The sequence below is a fragment of the Strix aluco genome, chromosome 4 (genome assembly GCF_031877795.1).
Source record: "Strix aluco isolate bStrAlu1 chromosome 4, bStrAlu1.hap1, whole genome shotgun sequence".
NCBI classification, from domain to species: domain Eukaryota; kingdom Metazoa; phylum Chordata; class Aves; order Strigiformes; family Strigidae; genus Strix; species Strix aluco.
This window is the reverse complement of record NC_133934.1, coordinates 109,479,082-109,500,488: the sequence shown is the minus strand read 5'-3', so window position 1 is coordinate 109,500,488 and position 21,407 is coordinate 109,479,082.

Sequence of the window (21,407 nt, the reverse complement as noted above, 5' to 3'; positions counted from 1 at the left end):
TATCATCTCCAATTTGAAAATAAAAGTGGAAAATAATTATTCAACAGTGACCTGGATGTCCTTTAATTAGTGCTCTGTATTTGCCTAAAACACAACTGGTTTGATTTTTGTGCTCGGTTTCTGCTCCGAAAAGTTGCAAGCGCTGTGGGCTCTCCTGGAGAGTGTTTGGGGAGGAGAGGGGGGAAGCAAGGATTGGTTTATTACCCCACAGCAGCCCCTACTGTTGCTTTTAGGAATGGTCCTGATTCACTTAAAAGGCACTTTCCCGCGGTCGCCAGCCAGGAGGAGGGCAGGGCAGTTCCCAGGGCTCTTCAGCAGACCCGGAGGGGCAGGAGTGGGAAAATGGAAAGACTTAGTGTCCTCAGGAGACTCACAGGTGACTCTTTAAGGGAGAACTATTGCCCCAATAATTCAAAATAGTGTATGTTTCAATGCCATAAAAATCTCAATGACTAACTGGAGTAGCAATTTTCTAAGGAGCCTTGACCACCACAAGAGACACTTGCTAATTTAAAACAGACGGTCTCAAGCCATTGCGGTTTCTCCCAGTGAGCCCTATTCCCTTGCAGAACATATGGCCTGTTTCTCTCAGTTACGTGACAGCTGTCAGCCCCAAATCAACTTCCAGGTGTGCATAGAAAAAATGAGTCTTTGAGTGCACTAGGGATTTTTTGTTTTGTTTTGGTTTGCAAATACCTGTATGCCTACTCAAAAATCTGGAATACTTCTGAATGCCTTAATACTGAAATGTACACTCACAAAATCCTTTTCTCCCAACGGAACCCGTAAACACAACTTTCAATTTGCATTTCTAGCAGTATTGAATTTTTTCTCTATGCATGAACAAAAGTTTGCAAAATATATATGCAGGTGGAGGCAGGGGTCTGAATATGCATCTACTGTATCTTGCTTTCCTTATCTATTAAACTGGGTTAACAGTACTTCTGCACCTCCCAGGAGTGTTGTGAAACCTTACTCATTAAAGTTTGTACAGTATTTTGAGATCCTTGATGGCAGATGCTGCACAAGTGCAGAAACACATCACTTGATATATATGAATGGCAATTCTCTCACAGCCTCAATGGTGTTCGGTAAGGGAGTAACTGAAGAATATCAAATGCTGCAGGCTCAAATGAAAGCGAGCTCATCAAAATAAACGATTTACCAGAGGCTTCCAAGCACCCTGCTTCCTACAGATGAGACGAAGAGTTCATCCCCTTCTCTGCTTGACAACAGAGAATAAGCCATAGCATTGCACATCACAAACAGTGGTTGTAGCATTCTTCTCTGTTGGAGAGTTTCACTTTATTGTACAGCCCCATTAGCTGATGAATTGAGGTCAGAATGGTTCATGTTATCACTGTGAGTATAGAAAAGAACTTGGCCCAAACATGGAAACCAAACGGATTTTCGTCATGAAAAAGAGCTCAGGGATAGTGATACCTGTGAGTATTGCCTTATAAGAATGTCTTCCCCCCCCCCATTTGCTATTCTAATCAAAGGAAAAAACTTGTGGAGAAAAAAAAAAAAACAACCTTTTGAATTTGGTGGAAGGATCCACTTGTATTTCTATCTGATCTACAGAAGGAAAGATTTCTGTACCAGTTTTAGGAAAGCAAGCAATCGGAACTCTTCTGTAATTTTAGGGTTTTATACTGACACAGTTACCTGAGACCCTTCTGCAGACAACCTAGCTCCTCAGAGCAGCAAAGTCTCTAGCAGATTCATGAGTCTCCAGTATTCCTCAATTTCTGGAATAAAAAGCTTTCATGAGATAGGAATTTTTGGTTCTGCTAAATCTATTCAGATTCTTTGTACCTACAAACCTGAAACCTAAACTGCACAAATTGACCCACTTTGCCTTTTGAACAAAAGAAGTCTGGTAATGAAACGTCTAACACTCACTTCAGCTGGACTAGAACTAGTTCAATTATACCCTACCTTGTGACAGGCCAGCTATCTTACATCTCAACCCAAGGAAGCCTAAAAGAGCAGGTGCAGCTGCATAATTAGAAAACAAGTAGGAAAATAATTTTAAACTGGACCAGGGCATAGAAATTTAGTAGTTAATTTTTCTTTTATAGAGAACGAGTTAGTCCAACTCCAGGACAGCCCTGGAACCCCAGCCAGGTTCTGAAGCTTGAATCGCTCTTCATCCTGAGCACTACTGTAGCTACCCAAGAAGGAAAATCCCACTATATGGCTTAAATAAGAGTGCTAGTCTTAAAGCCCAATCCAAACTCCTTTTGAATCTGTGGCAACCTTTTAAACAGTTTTCAATCAGGGGTTTAGCTTTTAACCAATTTGCTAAGCATATGGAGCTTCAGAAGCCAAACTGACAGATGAGGAGTGCAACTTATTTCCTAAGCACCTTCTAATCCCATTGATTTACCAGATCAGGCTGAATGAATGCTTTTGGCTTGATTCTTACCCAAAATGCAAGTTGTCTGAATGATGTTTTTAATGGAAAGTTGGCATAAATTATTTGTAAACAAAAAAAAGTAATCTTGAAAACTGAGGAGGAAGATAACATCCCCCTTCCCTTCTAGCGTTACTTCAGAGTCTGTTATTTATTTTTTTACCTTTTTACAATTCATAAGCAAGCAACATATTCCTTTCTAGCCCTTTCTTTAAAGGAGATTAATTATTTCCATTGTTAACTAAAAGGTTTTCTTCTAGTTGAAAGAAATTATAAGGCATTCACCAGTGGCACTGTTCTCGTCAATTAACTAATTATGACTGTGGCAAATGAAGGAAAAGCCATAAACTGATCTTAGGACCATGATCTAGAAAATTTTAAGGATGTGATTCTTACATTGCTTGAAAAAGCAGAGATCTTACATGCACTTTTAGTCAGTATTTATAATGTACAGAAAAGATATTAGTCCTTTGAAATGAGCATAGTGCCTCTGGAAATTTCTAGGTGACTACTCACTTGGTATATCCTTTGGTTGGAGCAGAAGGAGAGGACCATTGAATGTCCCTTTTTTATTTTACTGTTGCCCTCTAAAATTCCATTCCAGTTGAATCAAAATCATTTCAAATAATGAAAGTGGTATTTTTTGCTTTCATAATAATACCAATAAATAAATTTCAAGTGCCATGAAGACTTCCATGATTTCTCCCTTAAAAATACTATTATCATCACCATCATTACAGCAACAAAACATGTTTTTCACAATTTCTCAATGGGCTAAGAAAGTTGCATTAACTCTGCAAATAAAAATTTTGAGAACTAGCATAGTGTGGTGTTTTGCTGGAAACCAAATATAAAGTCACTAGCCAAATCAGGCTTGAATTCAAAGGCAGGGACTTCACCTGCTACTTATTTGTCTTCTTGTTTTCGACCATCTTAAAGCCATTATTTTTGACACAAGCTGAATGTATGAGAACAGGTAGACATTACATAAAGACTTGTGATTCACCTCAGCAGAGATGCATCGGTTGCCCAGGTGTAGACTTGTAGTCTACTGCAATGTACAGAAGTACTGATGGGTTGTGCAAATGTTTTTGTTTGGTTGTTTGGGTTTTTTTGTATTGCAGTGCAAATGCTGGCATAGTCCATAATTGCTTCTCATTTGTGGTAGTACTTCCTGTCTGAAGTCATTGCGGTAGGGTTACAAGTGCTGATGTGATCATATCCTAAACCTCAGGGCCTTCAGAAATGTTTTTAAAAGAGGTGTGATGAAATAAGAGAGGGAAAAATATTCTGGATTTTGAAGACTGATGACACAAAATTATTCCTCATAATCTAAAGTATTCCAGCCATGCCACTGATACTTCTGCCTCTCTTTCTGATAGCTTACCTCCCTCAAATCCTCATGAAAATCTTCCAAAAGCAAGTTGCTTTGGAAGGTACTTTAAGGTCATTCATACAATCAGACTGTGTCAGATAACAGTAATAATACATTAAATCATCATTAACACTCAATATCTATTTGGTAACTTATGCATCGAATATAAATTTCACATTTATTGTTGGGGTTTTCTGCTAAAGTTTTAGCATTCTGTTTTTAATGAACAGACAGTAAAGAGGTGCTAAGGTTGCTAAAAGTTCAGGAAATTTCCTGGGCAACAAGCATTTCTGAAAATCTTTTGGGTTATGTAACACACTCTTTGACCCACTAAATGACTCTTTGTACCTACATAAAGTTTTGATTGGAGAGGAAACTGTAACTGTTGCTAGCTGAAGAAGAAGATGCTGCTATCAGCTTATTAAAAATGCAAAACAGAAACCAATTTTTTACTGTACCAGATGTCACTTCCATTTTCTGGGTTGCATACAGGTCTAGTTTGGATGACAGGCTGGAGAAAAGCAAATTGTGATCTAATTTCCTTTCACCATTATGAAGTTAAATTGCAGTGAGGATCAGCCTCCACAGTTTTCACATGAGAAAAGAACAGGTTAAAGATGAGCGGAAGTTTGTGGCTTCACTGGGCCTTCTTCACAGTCACAGTGGCATGCCATCAGCAGATTGAAAGAAGACCAGAGCTGTGCGCTTACAGCATGTCCTGCTGCTGCTCCTCAGCTCTGAGGGAAGACATCACACAGCAGCATTCACATTTTCTTGGATTCTCCAGAAAATGGGGAGGAACAGAACTTGTTTCTTTTCCTCAGCCCATTTTCCTCCATCCTCCTCAGTTTCTCATTGCATTTTTCTTTCCTATTCTACAGATTAATCCTTCCAAACATTTCTGCTATGCCCATTGAACTCACAGCAATGTCCACAATGACTTTACTGAAGCTGTTCGCTGTTGCTTGCAAGGTTATTTTTCTTTACATGGACCAGTGTCTTCAATCTCAGCCTGGATTACTGGCTTTATATACAAGGCAATGGCAGAAAATGTGGCCTTTGATATTAAGCAATCCCCTTGGAATGCTGTCAGTGAATGTCTTTCTCCATATTTATTATTATTTTTCCTCCTACCTTTAAGTCACAGCTCAATTCTGACCCTTTCTGTACCTCATCTCTCATCTGACCATGTTTTTCTATTCATTCCTACTGTTTGCTCAATTATTGTTAATCCTTAGTCTCTTACTCACAATCTCTCACATCTCACTTTTTATACAGTCTCCCTGACCCTATGACAAAAACCTGTCATCTCTGTCCTCAGGACTTACAACCTTAAACCCTGTCTAATTTAGTTCCCACTGACACAGCAGATCTCATCTCTGTCCTGACACAGTTGCCAGTCCTCTCCTCTTGTGTCTCGATTTTCTCTCTCTTGACTTTGGAGGGGGGAGTGTAGGGACCTCACATTCAGAGAGAGAAGATTATCTGGATTTACATGTCTAAATTCAGACATTTTTTCTCAAAATACCGGGCCAGTTGGAAGAACACAAAATCCTTGGGTGCCTCTGAATTAAACTGCAGGGCGTCCCAATAATTGCAAGCTTTATGCCACTCAGCTGAGTGTATTTGTCACTAACTCCCAGGTAAACTTTGGGAAGATTCACATATGGGATATTTTTTTTGCCTTTCCTGCTCAAGCAACCCTGATTTAGTTGACTTACTGAGGGGCAGCTGACCAGATCATAAATTCCAGGTTGTAATGCTTTATTTTAAATAAAGAAATCCTGGTTTCTCCTTTTTTTTTAAAAAAAAAATAATACCAGCAGGTGGAAGAAATAGATTTAATTTTGTCCTCCACCTCAAAGAATACAAAGCTACATCTCCCACCCCTCAGAGTTTATTGCATAATCTGTGATAAAGAGGTGTGAATTCTTGCTATCACCAGTCAATCTGTTATGTAATTTAGGAAAGGATTCAAACCTTCTCCGAACAAAGCCTGAAAACATGAAGATGGAGATTGTTTTGAATACTGGTTCTTTTTGCAGTGCAGCTCCATACATGCTTGGACCATCCAGCAGAGAGAGGCAGTCCCTTGAGCTGCAGAGATGAAAAGAAGTGGTGGAGAGAAGCGAGAGCAATGGCTCGAGTTCCACTTGTACAACGTCAGACTGTCTTTAAGATATTTTATGTATATAGCGACCAGTTCCTTGCCCATCTTTGTATATGAGATTTCCTGTAGGCATCAGAGTGAACGCGAAACTGAAAGACGGCTGTAACAGCAAATTCTCTACTGACTGCTTGAACTGCTCTGTGAAAGAGTAGGTGCACAAATGAAAGCACAGAGAGTATTTGTGAATAAAAAAGCAAACAATTAATGCAGCCTTATGGAGCAGTGCAAAGTAGTAAGGTGAAAGGGCAAAAGCAAGATAGGGTTGAAAGGTTAGGACAAGAAGCTTAAAATCACGCTGGAGTATTGCCAGTCAGTGAAGGGTGTGAAAAAATTACATGATCTGAAAGACAGCACAGCCAAAATGTCCTGGCTGCTCAGGAGCATTATTATTTTTATCACACTCCCACCCAGAGGCTCCATGTAAGTATCAGGGCCCCATTGTGCTACATATTGTACAAACACAGCAAATGACAATCCCAGCCAAAATCACAGGAATAAGCAGAGAAAAAGCATCGGCACTGCAGCATGTAGGCAGCAGAGCTCTGGATGATTGGGGAGCAAAGTGAAAAGGTTTCATGCCAGAATGACTCTGGGTTTGCTCCAAAGGATCATGAACCTCTCAATGAACTTGCAGCCCAGTGAGTTCCATGTAGTTCCAGGTGCTGTAATGAATGTTTCACAGAGAGATAATTAACCCCCCTCACCCCAAAGCTCCACAGTGCTGATGCTTTCCAGCACAATCTGTCCATGACACCATGGTAGAGTGCAGAGCCAGCTTTATTATTTCAGTTTGTTCTGTTCCTTTTTACTGCTACTGCTCTCTAAGGTTAATTGTATTCCCTGTGCTGATGCACAGTAGTATCTATACATAGAAACATAGACCTCACTGTATGGATTCTTTCTTTTCTTTTCCTTTTTTTTCCCCGTTTTTAATCAATAAGGAGTTCAAACACTAAGCAGCTTTCTCAATAAAATGCCAGGAGTCATCCAGTGAAGTGGGAGAGGGCAAGAGTAAAGGAGCAAACCCTTGACCCTCTCTGACTCAGCCCACTCTTGTCTTGGTTTAGAAGAAGATTCAAAGCAGCTGAAAGAAAAGGCACTGAATCATCCAAATGATTTTCGTTGTGAAAGCTGGAAAGTAGTAAATGGTAGAATGTACCATTGCCCTGGTTCCTCTATCTCAGCCTGCTTTCAGACTGAAGTCCAAGATCCAGCTAAGCAGTTAGGCCATTCCTTTTTTCTTCATACTCCTAAATTCATATTCACTTCAGAGCTATTTGGGAGATCAGATCAGCAGAAGCCTCATCAGGGATTTGGAGATATGTCCTTTTTGGGATGGACTTCAGCCACTGTGACTACATCCATACCAGCAGTAGCACACAGACCTGATCTTTCTCTGCTTCAACTAATCCTACAACCACAAATATATGAAGAAGCAGAAAGAACAAGACCAGTCCCTTGTAAATGTGGTCCTGTTACACGAGCTAAGTGAAATCCCAGCTCTGGGTTCAAGGTGGAGGCTCAGGTTCACCAAATGCTAATGTAACTCTTCTGCGGTTCAGCTAGCTTCTCACATTGGTCTCATGAATATATATATGTCCACAGTACACAAGATGAAAGAGAATCAGTGGTGCCTCTCAAGATTAAAAGCCATCAGAGGGACTGAGTCACAAAGTCACCATGTCCACAGCAAACTACAACCAACAGGGAGGCCAGAAGTATGTCTTTTACCATGTCAAAGAATGAGACAAGAGCTCTATCTTGAATGGCAGTCTGTCCATGTGGCTGCTCAGAGCACTCATGCTGCAGGGTGCCACTGTGCCTCAGACACGACATCCTGCAGATCTGTGGCTTCAGCAGGTGGTTTGCAGTCAGTCTTTTATTTTCTGTGGATCACTGTCTCAGGAGTCCACAAACAGGCACAGAGACAACCACATGTTCATATGCTAGCATGCAATGCTATTAGAAAGTCAAAAAATGTAGATTATGGCAGATCCACTTCAGCACAGTGACTACTATAGTCCTCGTACTTGACCAGTTAGGTCAGAAAAATTATCTTCCTCCTATTAGGTGCACTGTGAGAAATTTGTCCCAGTTTCTAATAAAATTATAATTAGTGTCTGATGGAGACTAAATAGAGTGTCAGATCAGTCTACCCTGATGACTGTTACAGTATGTTTCTAGGATAACCATTTAACACTGCTTACCATTAGCAAGTATCTTTGATTTATATTTTCATTTCATTTTGTGGGGGAAAAGATTATTGTAATTTAACAGAGATCCATAACATATTCATGGTGGTAAGTAGGGAAGAGGTAAATCAGATGATTCATTTCATATTGAAATCAACCCATGCTGAAAGTAAACAACCACCTTTGCTCTCTTTCGGATGATCGAGCTCCCTTGTTTTGGAACAGTTAATACTGAACTTGAACAAATCTCTCCTTGTTTAAAAGTTTAGATTTGAGGAACAGACCAAGATAGATGGTTTCTTTCTCTGTAAGCTATTGATTAATGGATTGTACTAAATGGTGTGACATGCCCTTTAAATGGAATTTACAAGTAATGTATCGTATGGCAACTGCATTATTAATGATTTTGATACCTGGTATTTGTGTCTTCCTATTCTGAGCTCTTCTTATTTATCCTGATGAAGGTGGAGGGCAAAATCTGGCTCCTCACAGCTTGCTGAGCTCTGTGCTCACAATCATATATATTCCTAGGCTTATTCTCATTATTCACATTACATTTAGCCTGACACTTTTCCTGACTATACGCCAGCATAAAAATGAAAAACCCAAAACCCTTCCTTTGCAAGAGAATTGCCAAAGCCTTTAGCTAAATATATCTGTGTAAGAATTGAAGATGGCTGGAGAGCTCATTCTCCTCATTATTAAAATATATTTACAGTCCCACATGAAAGCAAGCAGAGATAATAAAATTTTGTTATTTTTTCCCATTTAAAACTTTCTCTGCTTATTTATCCTGCACTTTGAGAGGCAGCCAGCACTGCAAATGTACTGGTGTGTTTGCCAAGAGGCAGGCTTATGCATGGAAGACTGAAATGAAGGGCAAAGGGAAATTAAAGAGCAATTAAACAAGAAGGCAAACTCAAACAACAGTATTGTTCAGTTCCTTTTATTCAGTCTTTCAAGGAGAGAATTGTGAACTCCCAGAAACAGAGGGTTAAATAACAGAAAATAAAGACATTGTAGAAAAATTGTGTTTAGTCTTCACCAGCGAAGATATCAGGGAGATGTTTGTTTCGGACCCTTTCCTTTCACAACAGTCAAAGACAGATGCTGTTAGCAGCTGAGATATTAGAAGAGAAAATATACTATCAAACTGATAAATTACATAACAATGAATCATCAAAATCTGCTGGAACTGCTGAGGAAACTTCCAGCTGAAGTAACTGGCAAAAGCATGAGAGGCATAACCTATTCATTAAGATATTTTATTGTCACTCCATCAAAACCAAGGACCTGGCTTGCAACTCGTAATAACGTCTAGCAGTTTTACTGAATACTGACAGATATCAGATACTGAAATCTGTCTGTGCTGAAAGAGCTCTGGATGATCCTAGGAATGACAGATTAGAGCTGTCACCTGTTCAAAGCATCCTAATGTCAGCATACATATCAAGATGCACAGAATATGATAAGAACTGAAGGTAACTGAAAGTCAGAAGTCCCACTCTTCAGGAAGCTGTGAGCTTGTAAAAATACTTTATTCAATTTCAGAATAAATGTTGTAGCTTCCAAAATGAGAGAATGGGAAGTAAAGTTCATAAGTGATGGTCTGAAGTAATCAAAACATTCAGTGTTGCAATTTTCCAGGAGGTTCCAGGCTCTCACTGAGGCACAGTCTCAGTTCACCTCCGTTTCCAGGTTCCAACCCTGCTGTACCCAGAGAACAGACTGGAAACCACATGGCCACAAACTCTGGGAGCTCCATCCAGAGTTGAGAAATCAGAGATGTTCTGTGTTCAGCTCTGCAGCAGGGAGCCAGGAAGCCCAAATTCTTGAGCCAGTCTGGGTGGTGATTTTGCCTCAGAATGGAAGATGCTTGAAGCTCAGGCTCCAGATGAGGAAGCCAGACAAGCTAGATTTTTTTATTGAGAACAAATTTCCCCTCCTAACCCCTCAAGTGGGAATGGAAATAGCAAGTGTTATTGAACAACAGATTTTTTTTTCACCCTTGCCAACTTCCCTATAATGTTTCTCTTGTTTTTCCAACAGAGAAAGGGATAATGAGAGAGAAATAATTATCATTCATGACCAGCTAGTGTGAAAGTGTGGGTGTGCTCTCTGCTGAGCATGTCAGTATACAAACTTACATCCTATGTAATAATTATATTGTTCTACCTTTTGCCATGGTGTGACATACAAAATCTCAGTATGTCAAAAGACTGCTAGAAGAAGAACAAATATTGAACAGGGATGTAAAATCTTTTAATAATGAAGTAAAAATAGGTACAATTCAATATTCATCAAAATAATATCAGGAACAATGGTTGCATTCAAGAATAAATATTACTTACAAGCATTTAATTTGTCTAGGGAGAATTTTTTAAACTTTAATGTCTTAGCAAAACTCATGAGAACTACATCTTTTCTAAATTAAACCAGAGAAGCTAGATTTTTCTCATCCAGTTCTTTAGTTTCCAAGTAGTGCTTGAACAACTGTTCACTGAAGACAATGGAAACAATTCCATGAAATTAAGTGGGACTCTTCACAGTGTAGTACTGCAACCAAAGAAGGCTTGATAGCTAAGAAGATGGGCTTTTAAGCCTCATTGGCTTCTCAGGTGCTTTCATGCAAAAGTTGAATTTTCTTGAATACATTTATTGAGTGGACTGTATTGAATTTTCTTATAGTAGAGATTATTTTGGCTTTTGTTTTTACATCATTAAGCAGGTTTGTTTTTCTGTTTAACAGGGGTTTTACACCACTTTCAACAGCATTGTAAGTGTCCTCCTTGTTCTAGTTCAGTGTCAAACTACCCGAGACACCAGCTGTGTTTAGGTGTGCAAAACTCCATCTGTCAGAGGTATATACAACATCACAGTCAAAATGAAATGTTACTCCCAAAGCGACAGTGTACATGGGAGTTTAGATAAAAGATTCCCATTATGAAAGAACGTTACTGTTTTTGTAGACTCCATAAGCAGAACTGGATAAAATAAGAAGCCATCTGATATGTAAACCCAGATTATACAAAAACTGTCCCAAACTTTTCTTCGAGTTTGTAAAATTGGTTAAAATCTGTCTGGAAGTTTTTTTAATGGATCATTTTTTACAATCTATTTATTTATCTCCAAAGAAGAAAAAATCTTAGGAGTCTTTCAGCCTGTTTCAAGAAAGTAAGTATCACAAGTTTGGGTTTTTTTTTTTTAATAAACAAGGTATCATGGAATTTTCACATCACTCATGAAAACACAACACAAATCATGGTTCCTGATCAGCTGATGAAAACAAATGGGAAAAAAAAAAAGCCTTGTAAAAAGTATTATGAATGTAAAAGTATCTAAGCATCTGAACATCTTGCAAAGCATGGGAGTTTTGTAATGTTTTATCTATTCATCTGCAGTCTTTTACAGTAACTCATTATTTTGAATGGATTTCATTGATTTTTGAATTAAAGATAAATGGTGAAGTTGGAAATCCTCTTTTCCCTCTTTAAACTGAAGTAACAATACTAATTGAGGAACATGATCATATTTCCAAAAGTCTGATATTTCCTTATTATTCAAAAGATTGGTATAACAGAAATTAAAGTGACAAAGAAATACATTACAAAGAAATAAAATAAATTTACCAATGGAATCATTTTCAGGAAGAAATATAAACAATCAGGTATATTTAGTTACTTTTTCAAAGGCCACATAGCAGAGTGAAGAAATGTGTTTCTTTCATTTAACCTACCCAGTCCTACTCTCCAGATTACCACTAAACAGAGACTAGTATATTTGTATGTGGAGTCTAGAGCTTGCAAACGTGTACCAAGAAAAATTAGTCTCCTCTACCCAAAGTTTTCTCATTTGCTTATTAAAAGAATGTGGAAAGTCAAATTATTGACTTCAAAAAGTTATCTGTTTAAAATTAATTTTAATTCTCCCAATTTAGCAGCATTGCAAGATGAATACATGCAAATAAAACAAAATAAGTTTACTACGGATCTCCCTATAATCACTTGTTTCCTTTCACCTATAATCCACTCCTTTGACCCAGATGATCTCTTTCTAAACTGATTTTGTACACACTCTCTAAAGATTTATTTTTCAAGGAACAATACTTGTAAAGGAGTGAAGATTTTCTGAGGCCCATCTTATGCAGAAGACAATAATATAAATTCTACACAACTATATACACAAAATCACACATATATACAGTCAATATATAGTAAGCAGAAGTTTTTGGATGCTTCACCGAAGAAATAATGGTGTCTAAAATTCGAATTCCTAACTTTGGACCAAACATAGCCATCTGTGGGCATACCTAACATCCATGAAAGCAGAAACCCCACCATCACCACATCAGTGATGAATGTGGCACATGGAAACCATGTTACTGATTTGTTATTAATTTGATTTAAATGTTGATTTCAAAAGGATATCATTTTGAAGAGAAAGGAGCCAGCATATTTTGATATCATGAGAATGTCCCATTTCTTTCAGCATTTCCAGAAGGAAGAGTTTCCTCTTTGGAATTAATATATTTTTGTGTGCCTTTGAAAGAAAAATCCAAAATCAAAACAAAACACTCAAATCAGCCTGAGACAGTCACTTTCTTTTTCATGGGACATATAAAAACAAATGAGCATATACATATATATATATGTTAAAATTATAAAAGCAATATATACTTTACCCCATTTGGGAATGGGAGAAAACTATGAGCTATGATCAATGCATAGCTAGCCAGGATAATATAGGAATAAGGTAATTCTGACCAAGTAATGAGAATTCAGAAAGATGTAAACCCAATAATTCCAAACACAGTGTTGGTGGCGTGCAGAGGGGCAGCTCTGACCAGGTCTGGCAATCCCCCACAGCAGGGTTGTACAAGGTTGTATAATTGCTGCTTACTGGCCTCCACTGGCTCCTGCAGAGCTGCTACAATCAATTGACCCATCAAAGCCCTCAACACCTACCAATGTCCACCCTTCACACACAGGCTGGACTGTGAGCTCAGCTATAGGGAGCAGAGGATGCTGTGGGCACCATCTCTGAGAATGCGGTAAATCTGCTGCTCCTCTACGTTGTCTGTTGCAAGTGATTAGGTCCCACATTGGGTTTGAGAAAAGCTGTGGGTGGAGGGGTACTAAACCCTGTATGTTAGGAAGCCACACTGTACCAAGATCTATATGTAATATATGCAATACCCTATTGGATTTAAAACACAAGCACAGTCCCAGCTACTTGAAGACCTCAGGCAGAAGATGTTTGGCCTTCCCTTCACTCCACTGCAAACAACGGCTGCATGCTGACCACTCAGCCACTGGCTTCCACTGAAAGATATCCCACAAGTTACTGCAATATCATCACAATTAACACCACACTAACAGTGATGTATCTGCAATACTAATTAACTGTAGGAATGGTGCTCTACCCAACTTGCCTAGAGCATTGTCCAGCCTTGTTAAAATACTTGCTCTTCCTAGGGCAAGCTGATATCCCTTGGTGAAAATTGCCCTATGGTGCCACAAGGACAGGCTGTCCCCTTCCTTGGACCTTGAGAAGGTGTTATCTCCATTTCCTCAGGAAGCAGAAGGTCGGGGAACATCTGCATTTAAATAGAAAACAGTTAGTAGTGCTAACACCAGGAACAGCTCATAATCAGGGATTATTAGCCCAGCTATATGGAATGATTGATACAGAGTTAAAGCTAATGACTTTAAAAATTATTAGGCCTTTTGTCACCAGTTGTTTACTCTTGTCTATAGACTCAAAAATCCATTCACTTTAACCAAGGCAGAGCTCTGTATGATGTCTTAAGGGGTAGGAAAGACAGTGCAATCTCTGATGCTGTAATACACTGTGTGATATAAGGTGAACACATAAGAGATATATGTTTAAACCAAAGAGAAACCCTGGCATTTATTTAGGTAAACAAGCTGCAGCACAACTGAGGACTGTTTTGAGTGTCTATTTTAGGAATTTCTGCAGCAGACTCAAGTGCTGCATCTGAAACCTGTGAGGTTTGAACTGAATTTACTGTTTTCAGTGGTTACAAGAACTTTTTTTCCATTCCATTTTTCCATTTGAAGCAAAGTTCAGAAAATGTTTGGAGACAAAAATGTGCAAGCAAAAAGCCAAAAAAACCCCTTCTAGGTGAAAATATCTGAATGTACATAACCAAGGTGCTACAAGACTATCAGTCCTGAAGGAAATCCAGCCTTGTGATGTGAATCAATACAGAGCAAGAGCACCCCCTTGTACTTTCAAAGGCAACAAGTCTTACTCGCCTACGTAATCATGTTTCCACATGCTTCCCTGAACAGAGGAGAAAAAAATCTTCTCTAAGTGCCTTGCTGAACCAAGCCTTCAGTAATGACCTTTGAGCAATTGCAAATGGATCTTGAATGAATGCTGAGTCAGCAGAAGTGCTGGGACTCCTGGGCCTGCTTCTAGAAATCAGGCAGAAGACAGCAAAAACCAGCTCTTCTACATATGCCCCAAGGGGTGGGAGATAGCTTATCAGTCTCACTTATGAACTCTTCATTGTTCACAGACACCTCAGTTGCTTTACAACCTGACCTCAGGAAGGTATGTGAGGTAGACAATGGCATTGCAACATGAAGGGTTCTCCAGTCCAGTGAGAGGGAAATAATCAGGAGACATGGGGGAGGGGAGGCAAGGCAAGGCGAGGCGAGGCAAGGCATCCGTCATTGCTGCAGCTACCTCACAGGAGATAACCCTGTAATAAAAGCTGGCTAATTTCTGTAGAAGTATCTCATTAGTCCCTCCCTTCCTGAGCTTTCTCTCTATTAAAATGTGATAAATGAATTCTGCCATTCCCAGTTCCAGCATGTTCCCTTACTGAAATGAAGATGAGTCATGCTGGCCAGGACTCAAGGTAGAGATAATTATATGGGGGCCAGGGGAAGTATTTCATCAGTCGACTGTAGAGCTGCTCTATCAGCAGTAGTAGAGATGGGATCTCCCATCCCTCCCATTGCTCTAGAAAACTCTGGACAGAGAATAAGAGTACGGAAAGTGCACGTTCCCTAGTGAAAATATTCTATACACACTCTCTGCATAACACACTACTGTAACGTACAAATGACTGACCGGGAGCAATGAATATGAGGGGTCTGACACTGGGACCAGATTTTAGTGCTGTGCAGGTCTTACCTTTTCAGTTCCCAGATGTGGTCCTGCAGTAACCCCTGTGTGCAGGACAGTGTCTACTAGTGCTACTCAAAGATGTACGCACTGGCATAAGTGTTATCTTTGCCTGTTCACAAGGATGCCTAGCTGGTCTGGCTGTGCAGAAAGGACATGCCAGAGGGCTTCAGCCAAGGCTCTGACCTCCCTCTGCAGTGAGTAGCTGCTTCTGAGAGGACAACTTACTCCCTCTCCGTGCACTGTGTGGATAGTTTTGATGAGGGACTAGGCATATAAGGGGATGCCCTTTGCATCTCTGAAGAAATAAAGGAGGATCAATAGTAAAACCTACAGATTGAGTTGTGATGTTCTTACTATAACTCACCTTAAAACACTGAAATATACTAAGAAAAACTCTGTTCAAAATTAAAGAAGAAAGCAGATTCTACCCTACATATAGGATTGTCCTTTCTACCTCTAACCCTGCACCTGTCAATAGAGGGGAATTTATGACTGAAATGTCAGTTTCTACCTTCCTTCCTCCACTTGTACATACAGAAACACATTTCTGACTTCCATCACACACACACAAATACACTCTGCTGACTTCCACCAGGCATTTAATTTCTGGCAGGCAGTTTATGGGTCATAATGACTCTGAGAATTTGACTGATTTTTCTTTTAGCAGTTTGCCCTCTTAAACACTGACAGGATCTCTGAACCTCTCTCTGCTACTTTTCACAGCCAGCTAAGCAATACATTGATGTCTCGCCAGCTACATTTGAATTCAGTTTTATGCAAGACAGAAGCATTTTCTAGATGTGCTGGATTTTAATTGAGTAAGGAAAGAAAAGTTATAAAATGAGTAATCTGAGAAACAAATTGTCGTATTTTATCCACCCTAATTTAAATTAGTGTCAGCATAAATAAAAATAACCCTCTTCCCTCCCATAATCACTGTCCTCCCTTCTTTTTTTCAGAACAAGTACTAGCTGAGATTAGAGTTAAAAGATACGTACTTTCATTTTTATTGGTTAAATTTATATGTTAAGTTTCATCTATATCAGAAAGACAGCCATCTCAGGGAAAGTCTTGGTATTTTCTACTGTTGTCCTGTGCAATAGGTGAAAGAAAATTAAAGTAACACCAAATGCTATATACGCTTGAATAATGGCCATTCTTTGTACTTTCCACTCCCTAAACTTTGCCTTTAAACAGAAGCAGAGTCATTCTGTAGCAGGCAGGGCCACTAGAGTATGTCATACAGTATACTGGACAGAATCTCCCAGAGTGGAGATTGCCCAGGAAACCTGGGCTTGTAGCAAATCTCTGGCAGAATTAACATTGAAATCTGCAATCAAGAGATCAGGTAACTTTGAAAAAATTGTCTAAGAGATAAAAAAACCCCAAACCAACAATAGTACTGGTGTACCACCTCCTTTCTGATTTGCCCTATTTTTTTTTTTCTATATTCTTCCATATAGAAAGAGTGTTTTCAGGCTAACACAGTCATTGCATTAAAAAAGAGGATCAGCACATGCAAAGAGCAGAAGTGAAGCCTCTGTGAGAGAACATGTTTCAGTTGGGTAATTCACCATGTAACAGAAAGAAGAAATTGTGAAGGCAAGTATTTCTGATCCTCTCAAATATGGTTCTCCATCCATCTCCATCCTAATAATTGCATTTACCATCCAGACAGCTTCTTCAGACAGCAAAGACCGTGCAACCTGCAACAAGCTGCTTGTACAGCTTGTCCAAGAATGTGTAGAGGTCAAACTCTCCCAGACATCCATGAGAGCTTTCCCCACCCCACACCCAAGCTGTCTGGTTGCTGGCTGGCTGAACCAGGGTCACAGCACAGCAATCTCATTGCTGCCATCTGTAGAAGTGAAGACCTGCGTTCTACAGAATGCAAGGTGTAGGAACCAATGTCATCATATCTGAGCAAATATAAAATACACAGCTGTGTAAATGATATGCAAAACTGAGAACAGAAAGGACATAATCCATTTAGAGAAAGAAGAGGAAAGAGATATCAGATGGGAGGAGGTTGCTACCACTAAGACAATCTGGTTTAGAGCCTGCTCTCACATTTGCTCTTGAAATGAGCACAGCCCAGGCAAATTGCTCCAAGGGCTTACAAATTATTGACTTCTGGTACCCAGATGCAAAGTAGAAGCCATGGGTGGCAAGGCTCTGCTGGTTTCAATTAAAGATTTGAACACAGTTCCCATGCCCTTCCAAGATAATATCCTAATCACTGGCCTCTAGGAGTGCTCCATCTCCAAATCTGTTCTAGGTGGTATGAAATAGACAATGGGGTTTGAAATGAAATCTCCTTGTTTAAGTTTGCTAATTCCCCAGCTGCTGAGCTATCCATACTTTCTGGAGTTTCTTCCATATTCACTTTATACAATGTTATACAATATAGATTATCTATGGATACTTGAAGAACTCATTATCTTTTTGTGTATTTGCATGCTCCAAATGGAGGTTCATGTGCTCACATTTACCAGAAGAGAATGAGGAAAGTGGAAGGTGATGCATTATTGTGAAGTATTCTCTAACACATATGTTCAATTTAGAAAGGAGCTGTGCTCAGAGATGTTAAAAGGTTGTTGGCTTCTGAGTGCATTTAGGAAGTTTGCAACAGAGAGTAGCTCTTTGATCTCTTCTTGAAATGTCTTTTCTGTCTTTAAAAAAAGCAAAACTATGCTAAGAATCCAGGTAGGTGATCTGTGAACTTTTAGTATACTGCTGCCTCTGTTAAACCTCCACAGGTTAAACCTCCAGATCTGTAATTGTAGATTCTCTCCTTATAGTAATGTTCCTAGGTATATGGTATAATCCACACTCATGTTTTCATTCAATAGTTTCACTCTATATCCCCATTAAAAAAGTTTCACCTAAAAGATATGCATACACAGAAAACTACATAGAGATCCTTTTATCTATCTCTGGAGGATGAAAAGCCAAGAAAATTATGACAGAATATGAGTTAGTACCTTTCGAGTGACTGAATATTTCGAATCAGATTGCTGAAAGGCAGGTGCCAATCCCTTTATTCAGAAGAGAATCTGTGCATTGCATTTGGGCAGTACCATTTTGCTTTTATCATCAGGTACACAGAAAATATAATCTAAGAGATGCGGAACTGAATACTTTTGATTCAAGATTTTATAAGAAATTTCATATAAGAATTTGAGAATTGGTTTTCCAAGATAACAGTTGTCAAGAACATGTGTGCCCTGCATCTCTTCATCCTCCAATTCTCCCATCCCGTGCAAGAGACCTGCGACACTGAGGCAGCATAAAGGAGCTGTGTGAAACACCCATGAACAGAAAACCCTCCAGCTGGTAGGAAACTCCCATTCAGTCCCAGCCATCAAAAACTGACTTTTGGCCTGTGCCTCTCCCCTGGCCTGGGAGAGGTGATATCTCAGTGCCAGAAGCTGTGACAGAGAGGAGTTACACTAAGCATTTTTGTTGTCAGACTCCATTAAAAGATTTCAGCTAAACAGTGGAATTACAGCAGCCCAGGTGAGCAACATCTGAATTTGGGCTGACCCTGTTCATAGGGGAAATGTAAATGGGCTTATTATCATTGCAGTAAGATTACAGAGGGTAGGTGATGTGAGCACACCTTGATGTGTCAAAGGAAATCCCTTGTTTTCTATTTTTTTGCCCAGAACCTGCCTCAGTATATATAAGCAATTCCATTTTTATTCTAAACTATGGTGACCAAGATGGTCACACCACTTCTGTTATCCTTTCATACCTACATTTTCATGGAGCAAGATACACTCAAGTGGGTGTGAGAACAGAGAACAGGCAGTGAATTAAAGAACAGTTTCCAAACAAAAAAGGAAAAAGAAACAAAAAATATTTTCTGCCATGTTTTATCATTCTTATTCTGCAAATGTATGCATAGTCAAGAATTACTAGAAATGAGGTGTAGATCCTGAGTGGAAAAAAAACCCTTACATATGTATATGTAGGTATGTGTGTACATTTATATTGTAGGCAAAGTTGCCATCATTTGCACTAATCGCAGCCATTCTGGGTGTAAGTCTGACCTGTGGCCAGTCCCACTCCAGGACAGGCTGCAGTTATTACCACCTTCAGAAATTACCATTGCCACAACCGCTAACACATTTTTCCAATTAGTTTGAAGGAGGAAATGAGACATTTTTCTTCGTTAATGGTTCTCTCTCTTCCTCTCCTTGCCCATCCGTTTTATGCTTCCTGATGGTGCTCAGGAGGCTGTCGGGTTCCCTCCAGCACACTTCCTGCTTCCACACAGCAGGAATAAACTGTTACCACTTTGTTTGAATTTATTCCTGAGAAGTCTGATTCCTCTCACCAAAATGTGAATAATTGCAGCATTTGACTCTTGGCTTCCTCCTCAGGGATTCTTCTGAGTTAAACAGTTATTGAATTTATCCTGACAGGGATTGCCAAAGAAAACTTTATTTGAAGGACAGAGGGGGGAACAAACTGTTTGCTGAACTGAAAAAAGTTTGAAATACTATAAAGGGAGAGAAAAAGTCCCATAATGGAAGGTGGAAATCTGGGACAGACAAATCAGGCCATAAAATGTAAGATCAACACAGCAGTGGGAAGCAGGAAAGTATATCCTGGGCCAAACATACCAAGAGAGACTATTACACACGCTGATCTCAGATGTCATATACAACATGCATCTGAAAACCACCTCATACTTCAAAGTCCCACATTACACTAAGCTCAACAAGTCCATGCTGGAAAGGAAGAGGGCCTGAGTCAACACTGTTAAGTGTATGAATCTAAGATACAGACATCTTCAACCCCATTTGTAAATGAAGGGTACTGCCTTTCCTATTTTAAACACCAAGAACATGGTTCTAAGTCAGGAAAATGTGGTCATCTTACTGAACACATCTGCTTAATGCATGCTTCTTAATCACACAACATCCAGTCCAGTGAAGAGGCAGAAGCAGCGACTGCTCCAACAATGGGAACTTAACTATCCTTTGGCCCATGCACCATCAAGTACTGACAAGGTTCCTTGAAAAACAGTAAAGTGAAAGTGCTAGTGAGCTCCATCAAGACAGGTGACTTTAAATTTCACTCTCACTTACAAGTGCAAATCTCAGATGTGATTTTCATCGCTTCTGGTTTGCATATGAACAAGATGAGCATAAGTACTTGAGAGAAAGTTGCTCTCCAGGTGTGCTAGCAACAGTTGTCTGTAAAAGGTGTCGGAGATTTTTACAACAAAGCCTGCTTTCTGTTAGGTATTTAACTTAGCTGTGAAATTGGTAGGTGGCCCCCTCACAGAGTAGTAACATCACACTTTGGCTTGCACATAAACTGAGCATCACCTGCCAATAGTAATGACACAGTAGCATTAGTGCGCAGTAGAGGATCCCTTCCAACTGAAATATTCTATTCTATTCTATTCTATTCTATTCTATTCTATTCTATTCTATTCTATTCTATTCTATTCTATTCTATTCTATTCTATTCTATTCTTTTAAGTGAGATGCCCAAATGATAGCAGATAACGTACAGTCCCTTTGCTACAAGTGACTGGGAAGAACAAGACTTTCAGCTTTGTCTCAGCAGCCCATCTTTCCAGATGTTTCCCGATAGTTACATAGTAAATGTGCGTATATGCAACAGTGGGCTGTAAGACTTTTCTCTGCTTTTGCAGGAATACCATGATCCTTATACACATTACCATGGTAGCCATGAATAGCAGGTACCTTACTGACTGAGCTACTTCAGAGCTGCATCGCCACAGAATCTGAATGGCTCACAAACTGATTGAAGTATGTATCCTCACATTTCTCTCATGATGTAAAGAAACGCTACCACTACCCTGGAATTTAGCCTAATGAGAGGGAAACAGTGCACCATCAGACATAGGCCCTGTCACCTGCCCCATACTAGAACATCAGAGGTCCCTCCTCACAGGCCATCTGCAGCTGTTGTCTCCATTGGCAGTCAGGTGGTTTGTGCGGTGAGAACCAAGGCTGTGTCCTGGCCACCAGGAGAGCAGTCAACATTACCACTGTCCTGCTCCATTCTCATGGCTTTTTAGAGTTTCTGACCTCAGCCAGTAGCTTC